The sequence below is a fragment of the Tigriopus californicus genome, chromosome 1 (assembly GCF_007210705.1).
Source record: "Tigriopus californicus strain San Diego chromosome 1, Tcal_SD_v2.1, whole genome shotgun sequence".
NCBI lineage: Eukaryota > Metazoa > Arthropoda > Copepoda > Harpacticoida > Harpacticidae > Tigriopus > Tigriopus californicus.
The window spans coordinates 305,923-316,157 of NC_081440.1; the positions used below are offsets into that span (position 1 = coordinate 305,923).

Genomic DNA, 10,235 nt, shown 5'->3' on the forward strand with positions numbered 1-10,235 from the left:
GCGGGTCGGGCTCTCTTAGACGGCTTGGACTAGCTTGAGCCATTACAGTATTTATTCTTTTTGGGCACTACCGTGGCCTTAACCATGAATGTAATTGTTTTGAATCAAAAAATCAACTCTTTGCCACAGTTTTCCCGAAAAATTACTTGCCTGTAAAAATTATGAACGTCAAGTACAATAAACGTGGTAAATCAACAGAACTGATATGCCAAAGAGTGTAATGGCTCAATACAGTTCAAGCCATATCCAAACCGCCCTGTGACACTATTTTATCTTCCCACAACAAGTAAAAACAGGAATCACCTAACCTTTAAAGATCATTCCTGATTAAAGTTTCGATAATCAAGTGAATTGTGTTACAAAATCAATGAATGTCAGTTGTTTGTCCACTTCTTTCATTGCACCAACATATTGGGTCAATACCAGAATAGTGTTTGCTTCAAGACGTTGGCAAACCAACCATGGTAGCTGCGTGGTCTAATGTACCGGATATTATAACCAGTCATCAGAGACTAATCTTCCAAAGCAACCAGAGCTGCTGTCGATCTGGCAGCTTCGCCTGGAGGCCAGCGGGACACTATCAGGTGGTAATGTTTTACCGCAAGGATGAAGGGAGCGCATGCACCCACTCCCCACTCATCTATATTGGCATCTCCTGCATAGTGGCTAGGCAGGATTCTGGGAAACGGTTGTCTTCTCTCCTCTCGCCTCACCCACCTACCCACGGTGGTGTAAAAGCCTTATCATGTTTTGAGAGAAATACACAAATCCATTTTAACATTATGTTACATCTTGCAAAAGCATCAGTAGCACATTTGATATTATTGCTTTACTTAATTATTGCTTCAATCAAACGATTTCATGCCTAATAGTAAACAAGATCATTTGGATATTTCTGCAAACCTTTTGTAAGGCTTTTCAATCACCGTGTCAGTTGTCTCATTGGTGAGACAGGATGGGTAAGCCAGCAAGTGATGGACAGGGCAATTCAAGAGCATAAGGGGAAGAGTCAGCCCAGGGTGGCCAAATCTGCAAAGTATTTTAAAAACTCTTCTGGGAAGCCGTTGATTAGACCAAGGACACTAAAGCAAGGAAATGCCACTTTTTGTGATCACCAAACCTTTCCCGCCAAGAAAGGCGCCGAGAAGCATAGTGACGAAAATGTTGACCTAGGAGCTCCTGGGTTAAACTCATATGGATGCTTCATAATCATGGAATAATAATTTTAAGAGATGTGGCACCTGCTTCATTCGACTATTTTGGTATTTTGGATGCTTTTGCAAGGAAAACAACTTATTGGAGTCCAAATTTCAAATTGAGCTCTAGTCTGCTGTACTGTGGTCGCCTTGGCCGTACAGCAGGAAAACAACTTATTGGAGTCCAAATTTCAAATTGAGCTCTAGTCTGCTGTACTGTGGTATTACTCTGTGCCCCTTGAAATATGCCTACTTTAAAGCAATGTTCCTAATAAATAGACCATATTTAAACCCCACAAAAAGATAATTCATTCATTTTTCACCAATGCCTGATGTTTTTTGTCAAATGTGTGGATTAAGATAAATTATCAATTGTCCATCCCAGATATTCTAATTTGTTAACATTTATGCTCATGCACTTTTAGTGCCTATTCCATGCATATCTTTTGTATTTTGTTAGTGCAAGTTTCTCATCAATTGATAAAATGATTCTTGTTGATTTTCTATCTATGTGTGTTTTTGAGCCACTTTTATGCAATATGTCACTGATTTGAAAAACAATTTGATTGTTTTTGATTAATTTGAGGTTCATGGGTATTTCATTTATTCCTCTGACTTTCAAAATTATTGGTCATATAATGTAGGAGTGTTCTAATGCCAGAAGAAATCAATCAATTTCATTCAGATCTTGAAGGAATTCAACCTATTCTGGACACCCTGACACCAACGCATCTAAATTTGAAGCCAGCGCAGCTAGTGCTAGCGCCTTTTGATTTCTCTAGGACAGGGTACCTATCGTATAGACAACAGCTGTGATTGTTGTGGAAGATTAGTCTCTGATGACCGGCTATAATCGGATAGGGGTACGACATGATTCCCCAGAGGGTTTGCATCCCGCCTTCAGAGATAATAAACTAGATAGGTGGACAGCGCAGGTTGGCTGGGCGTGTCGTCTATAGTTTTGCTCCGTAGCTTGGCGTCAGCTGCTTATTTTCCTTCACTTTTCAAGAGGCTAATTAGAGGCTAACTCACAAAAAGCCCTAGTAAGTGCAGAACGTAAACCATATTTTGTGTAGCTTCGGAAGTCTATTGAGTTAGATTAGGCATAAAATGTGATTTTATGTTGAAAAATACAAAATATGAATCTGGTCTTGCTGCAATTACTATTAATGATGCTTGAAGAGTAAATTAAGCCTTAGAACTCACCTTTAAGGCCCAAACATTTACAAAAATGCCTTGCTTTGGCTCTTAAACCCATGTAAACTCATTGTTTTGGAAAAGAATTAAAGGTTCAAAGTTCTACCGCAAGTGTGTGCTGACCTCACTGTCGTACTCTAGTAATACAGGGCACTACAGTACCCTGTGTGGAAGTGATTACCCTAAGGGCACTAGGTAGAGGGTGTCAGAGAAAAGTCACTCCAAGCAAGCCCCTTGAGACTTTGGGCAGGAGGGTGTCGGGCTGATTGACTTTTCGTACGTTATTCACCAAAGCAGAAAAACGAGCCATCAACTCACCGGCTCCCTGAATTCGGAACCTGATTTTGAGAATCTCGTAACTAAATGTGTTCATAGTCGATTCCCATCGCACACACCAGCCAGCCGCGAGGGAGCCAAAAAATCCTCAGTTTTCTCGTGAGTGTCGTTTCTCTGACTAGGTAACTATGAGACTTCACATCTTCATTCGACTACACCAAAGCTCCAGTTGACTTGAAATCAAATGATAAATAGAGTCCGATGAACAAAACATCGATGTACTGGAACATAGAAGCTGTAAAAGGAGATGACGTCATCACATTTTTCGTGGGAGCTTACTAAAACTTTTGGGGCTTAAGCCTAAGAGCTCTTTGTTAAGGGATTGAATCAACAGTTCTAGGTCATCTATGTATTATTGAAGGGGAGTGTTCAACTAACTGTATTTTTTTTTATTTTTTTATAAAAGTCACATTTTTACTCACTTAAACACACAAAACATAATTTGAAGCTTGAAAAGGCAGTTTTTCGACATTTTTTGCTTTTTTAAAGTTTCCTAGTTTCTCATATGCTTTTTCAAAAAGTGAGAAAGTTTTTTTGTCTAATCTAAATAATATTGTTTTGTGTTTTTACTGGTTTCATCGTTTTAAGGATTAGGTCAGTAACTGCTCAAAAGTTGTCGATGAGTCATCATTTATCAGTAGCTCTAGCTTAAAGGACCCAATTAGGAAACAATCAATCTCAAAGTACTGATTATCTATTTGTTTTTTATTGAGATACATAAGACTAATTACTAATTTTACCTTTGGCTCATTTAGGAACGCCTGGAAATCGAATGGGGACGCTAAGGTTGAGAATTAACAACTCTGCTTTGAGTCGATGCATGACATTCTTCTTTAAATCAAAATGGTCCCAAGTGGCGATAAGTCCGCGTTTTAATTGTAAATTTAATTGTCAATCAAACGCCTGGATCAAAAGTTTTGCCCTCCTCAATTTCAGTTCATAAATCTTCACAGAACGAATGAACTAGCCATCTAGTGGCAACTGATTGCATTATTGATCATTAATAATGTAACCCTTTTATGTCTATACTGTATATGACCCGCCCTAACAAAAAGGACCACGTGATGAACGAAAAACATTTTATTGGAAAAAGTATGTCTTTGCATCGCTTCTTGCAACGGCACGGGTAGCGAAATACTTGATGTTCAAACCTTGCAATTGCAAATACAAAACACTAATACAATGCAATGGAAGTGGGGAAATGCCGTCCCTTAAATAGCTCACACATTTGAACGAATCGTGTTCTTTCGAACGTTCAAGATCTTTGTCATTCTCGAGTTGCATATCTCAAGGTTTTAGATGATGTACGAGTACAACTAGGGCTCTAGAAGGTAGTCGCAAAACATCACCACTCTGATCTTGCCAGTACCAAAGATTGTCAATAACAAGCTTCGTTCAACCCACGCGTTTTGGAGCTTACGCACTCCGTTTTGAATGAAGCTTGGATCGCTCTGTGGTGAAACTAGGGTGTGGGAATGATTGTGGAGGTCCTCCTGAGACAGCCTAGTATCGAACCAAATTCGACCACTAGAGCCAACTGAGGCCCTTACTTCTTCAGGAATGAATCTGAGCTTTCGGAGGATTTCAAAAGAAATTCCTCAATGTTACAACCCATACTAAATTTCATCACTTTCCGCTTTCCTGTGATCGAGAACTTTGGTACAACTTGGAAGGTTACCGTGTAGATCAACAAGTAGATGCATGATGGTAAGCTATATTATAGCGATGACTTTAAAATTGAAATATTTCGATCTATTTAGATCGATAATGTTGCCATCTAGTGTTTATTCTGGGTATTCCTTGGCTAAGGATTGAAGTACTTGTTGGCCATTAAGGATTAGTACTTAGAAGGAAAAGGTGATTATTGGTTTTAACTTGGGGGTTTTCCTGAGCACGGTGTTCAAAAAGCTTATCAAGTTTCCAGAGAAATTCTTAGGCACATCTTGGCATTTTTCTACCCCTGAAAGTCATAGGGAATAACGTTCATTTTATTGCTTTAAGGATTCTAGCACACATGAAAAACTTATAAGCCTAAAAACATTATAAAATCTAAAATTACCAAAAACCTATTCAATAGAAATTTGGAGCACACTTAGTTCGCACTTGATTCTAAATGGGTGACACAAATACAGGCACACCAAAAAAGGAAAAATGCACACCAAAGTTTTTGATTAGCACACCAATAAACAAACTGGCACACGCATCAATAAAAAAGTACACAAACAAAAGCGAGCACACCAAAATCAGATTTTGGCACACCAAACTCAGTGATGGCACACCAGACCAAATTTTGGTAGTCAAAAAGAGCGAAACAACACACAACATCCTTGGAACCACGAAGATTCACCTTGCTAGAAATGACCGCCCCGCTGAAGACGTGGGTATCCGATTTAGTATCCGTATCTTTGTATCTGATTTACCTGACAATGCTACTCCGGGAACTATGATTGCGACATTTGCAGACGACACCAAAATCGGACGTGCTATTGAGACCTTCAAAGACTCCACTGTGCTACAAAATGACTTTGACCGTTTAACTCAAAGGATCAAAGAAATTCTAATGGAGTTTAACGTTGGCAAATGCAAGGTTGTGCATACCGGGCACAACAACGTCCATAGCTCTTATCTCGTTAGTAGGGAACCAATTGGACAGGTAGATGCCCATTGAGACCTGGGAATACTAATGCATCAAGAAATGAAGCCATCAAACCTTGTGGGAACAATTACCAAAAAAGCTAATGCCTTTCTTGGGCAGGTAAAGAGATCATTCTCAGCGAGAACAAAAGAGATGGTTTGGGGGATTGTTAAAGCATACATGCGTCCCCACTTAGAGTTTGTTGTTCAGACTTGGTGTCCCTGGCTTCAAAAGGATTGCAACTAACTTGAAAGAGTGCTAAAACCAGCTGTTTGAATGATCAAGGGGGATATCACGTACATATGAGGAATAACTTCATGAGTTGGGCTTTACCACGCTGGAGCAACGCTGCAAGAGGGCGACGCCATACAATTGTTCAAGATCTTAAAAGGATTAGAACAGCTCACACCGGATCCACCATTCAGGTTCATGGATCATCCAACACAAAAAAAAACTTGAAGCCAGGCAACAAGAAACCTGGTTGTTCCCAAAGCCAGACTTGACCCACAAAAAACCATTTCACGGTGAGATCCGTCCATACCTGGAATGGCCTGCCACCGGCAGTGCCATAATGTTAACGATTTCAAAGCATCTAATAATTTTCATACTCAAAACGTATTTTCCAATCAATTACCTTTCTACCCATTTTGCCAAGAAAATTCAATGTCTTCTTTGTAACCAAATTTGGTTCCTGAAGATCACATATACTATACTATACTAGTGCCCTGAAAAAGACAGCATTGTGCCCTTTAATGTCATTACCTCATTCACCGCATTGTTTCCCTTGCACCATCCTGACCATGGCTTACTAAGTCATTCGAGAGCCCTCAATTTCAGGTCCGTTAAAGAACACATCAGAATTTTGCTTGGTATTACTTGCTGAATGCCCCAACAACCCAAGCGCCTCTAAATAATTGATTTCTAACTTTATTTTTCAGGGTGTCCCATTACTGTTTGGCGTGCCTTTTTGTTCTTTGATGTGCCATTTTCATGTATGGTGTGCTTTAAAACCTTTTCCGTGTGCTTTGTTTGAGTCTTCTTCTATTTTTCTTTTGGTGTATCATTTTTGTCTCCTTGTGTGTACTTTTTTAAATTCGGTGCACCAATTTCTACTTTTGGTGTGTTCGTTACTAACACTACTGTGTGCCCACTTTTGTGTGCCTCTTAAAGTTATTGACTCCTCGTGTGCTCTCCTTGTGATTTTTCGTGTGTTGGTAAGCGTGAACCAATTTATTCTTTTTGCTCTGCCGATTTCTATTTAACCCATTCTAAATTATGATATCATCTACTACACCACTACTTAGTTACATGGGATTTAATAGTCCAAGTTTCACCGTTTTCAACCCCAAAATATCCCGGTTATATCTTTATTCAATTTCCAAAAGAATTGATATCGATTTTCGATACCACAAAAACAAAAGATTGTTTTTCTTCTTCTTGTATAATTTCAAATTCATTCAAAACGTTATACAATCATATTAAAACCCTCAAGTAGCAGATTTTTGACAATTTATTTTAGAACCATTCAAAAGACACTTAGTTGGGCTATCACTGAAAATTTCATTAAAATCAATGAAGCCTGAAAGAAGTGAAATCATTCAAAGAAGTTAATCAGTTTTCTCAAAGTCTGCAAAAACGACAAAATCTAAAACATTACCTGTTGTATGTATTGTCTTCAAAATTCTAGTGAATGCGTAACTAAGAAGACTCATGATGATTGTAAAACACATTTTCTAAGGTTACACTTTGAGTGTGTTTTAAGTAATAATATATGGCATTTTGAGCTATTGTGAGACTATGCAAGAAAAAGAAAAATAATCTTCGTTTTTGTGATATTGAAAATCGATATAAATTCTTTGGGAAATTGAATCAAGATATAAACGGCGCATTTTGGTGCTAAAAGCGTTGAAATTAGACCATTAAATCCCATGTAACTAAGTAGTGGTGTGATATTTAGTACTTGATTCTAAATTTAGATATCGTCTAAGTGTGCTCCCAATTTTAATGATATAGGTTTTAGAAAATTTTAGCTTTTACAATGTTTTCAGGCGCCTTTTGCCACCTTTCTACAAAGGTAAGTAGTTACTGAATGTGTATGTATATTAATAGAGTTTACATTTTATTTGTCAAGGATTCCATTTGCTAGTTCATATGTATAGATTAGATAAGCAGTAACTTTTAAATCCATGATCATTTAATTTCTATGTCTATCCACTTTTAGACGAGATCATTTATACAATGTTTTTGATTACCAAAACGTACAATCGTATGCGCTTTGACGATTTTCGCGAACTATTTTGGTATAATTGCATACGTACGAACTAAAGCATCATCATGGGAGAACCACACCTTGATCCCAAAGAGTGACTCTTTGCTCCAACATGTTGTGACAGACTTGGAACAGGCACCGTAAGCGCATGATCTTCTCTGTCCATAATAGTAATTTAGTAATAATCTTTATTGCGACTCTTGGTCATGTCATGGCGTAAAAGTAACTATAAAATAAAATCTGATGTATATACATTATACAAAATGGTAAAACAAGAAGAATGTCAAAAAGGTAAAGGCAATAAAATAGTTGATTAGAAAGTGATATCACAATGAGAATGACTAGAATTGGTTCAATGCACATGAAAAAAGGTAAGAGGTGAGTTGCAGATAGTACAAAGACAGGTAGGTAGAGGTAAGTGATGAAAATCTTGGTTATTGCAGTAGAGTGGATGGGACATTAAATCATCCATAAGGGCCACACCAGGCCGAATCATGATGTGGTGTCCAAAGGCGTCTGTTTGGTAATGAAAAATGTAGTCAAATCCATTGGTAGCTCTATCCAGAGAAAAAAGGTCACGGCTTTCCTTCGTCCGCCAACATAGGCCATTGAGTTGAATTCAGACAGTAACTCTATTATAAATAAAACAAGATTGCCCATGATACATGATACATTTAAGTGTATTTTTCAGTAAAAAATGATCTCTTTGATATGCAACTCCGTTCAAATACCAAATATTTCTGAATCAACTTTAAAACTCAAATTAATCAATGAAAAAAATATGAACATCAAGGAAAGCAAAAACATGCATATTGCCTTTAAAATCGGTAAGAAATTAGTCAAAATTTGCTCAAAAACATTTATAGAAAGAAAATGAACAAGAATCAATACATGAGGAACTTTCACTAACAATTGAGAAAAGAAATGTATGAATTAGGCAAAAAGTACCTGTACATAAATATTAACATGTCAGTGAATAAATGATGAATGGACATTTGACAATCTTGTTTTAATACACACATTCGACAAAAAGCATCAGGCTTTTTAGTAGAGTTTAAATTTCTACTTATTAGGAATTCTACATAAAAAGCAGGCCTTTTTTAAGGTGCACAAAGTAAGACCAAAGTCCAGTCCACTAGATTTGAATTTTAGACTCTAAAAAGGGGGCTTCTAGCAAGAGGGTCCAAAATAGTCAATTGGGAAAAGGTGCTGTATTTGTTGAGATGTATCCTTCCTTGATTTTGAAACATTCAAATGAATTTAAAGAGCAGTATGTAGCTAAGAGCCAAAATATGCGTACTTTTGATTTGGGGACCATTCCCAAATTGAAAACCATGGATTCAAAACAAATGCACCAATATACTTGAAAGTTGGTCAAGATATTCATGAAACAACTTTCTTTAGATAATATTTTTGACAAAACATATTGACTGATTGTGCTTACAGCAAATACTTGCCTTACCAAGAATATGTAATGATTATTTTACACTAATTGTGATAGAAGTCATTTTAAGCATATTTCAACGTCTGATTGAAGCATTACAAAAAATGATATTAGCCACTCTCTTTAAACAATATGTATGCCAAAATTCAGCATCATTAGCTAAGGCCTAAATTGGGGGGGAAAGGTTTGGTGATCACAAAAAAGTAGTGCTTCCTTGCTCTAGTGTCCTTGCTCTATTCAAGGAAATGAGCATGACCCAGTTATCACACGTGCAACTGTCAAAGCTTGTAATACAATGCTTTGAAAACTGGAAATAGTAAACTACAGGCTTTGTGGCTCACAATTGACAAATAATACTCGAGAAAAGGACTATTTGGGTTTACAAGGTCTAACAGTTATTGAAAATTTGGCCCTTCATGTGGATTGAAAAAAAAATCCAAGAAGTCATCTGAAACTTTAATGATCAATTATGCAAATTTTCAATCCTTAACTGTCAGGGTATTAATGGGGACCCTTATTTGCAACGTCAGAGAGCCCAAAGGGAGTGGGGAAAAGTCCCAGTTGATTGCTAAATGAACTACTCATAAGTTATAACATACCATGCATACAATAAAAGTAGGCAAAAACAACCCAAACGCATTATGATTCAGTTTGGCATGTGGACTAAAGGCAATTCAAGGAAAAATTTAGAGCCTTATCCTAATAATGGGCATTTTGTGCAAAGAGAACTAAGACAAACATCAAAGCTAACTCCCACTGTGATCCAATGAGAGGCAATCTCAAAAGGTTACGTGATTCCTTTTTTTCTTACCGCGGGGAGACGAAATAGTGCCACAGCGCGGGTCGGGCTCTCTTAGACGGCTTGGACTAGCTTGAGCCATTACAGTATTTATTCTTTTTGGGCACTACCGTGGCCTTAACCATGAATGTAATCGTTTTGAATCAAAAAATCAACTCTTTGCCACAGTTTTCCCGAAAAATTACTTGCCTGTAAAAATTATGAACGTCAAGTACAATAAACGTGGTAAATNAAAATAGTCAATTGGGAAAAGGTGCTGTATTTGTTGAGATGTATCCTTCCTTGATTTTGAAACATTCAAATGACTTTAAAGAGCAGTATGTAGCTCAGAGCCAAAATATGCGTACTTTTTATTTGGA

At 37.4% G+C, this 10,235-nt stretch overlaps 1 protein-coding gene across 1 annotated transcript in view; it reads right to left on the bottom strand.

Moving 5' to 3' along the window:
- Nucleotides 1-10,235, bottom strand: part of LOC131887977 (eukaryotic peptide chain release factor GTP-binding subunit ERF3A-like) — a gene marked incomplete in the record, with an annotated part of 25,979 nt that overhangs the window by 14,355 nt on the left and 1,389 nt on the right.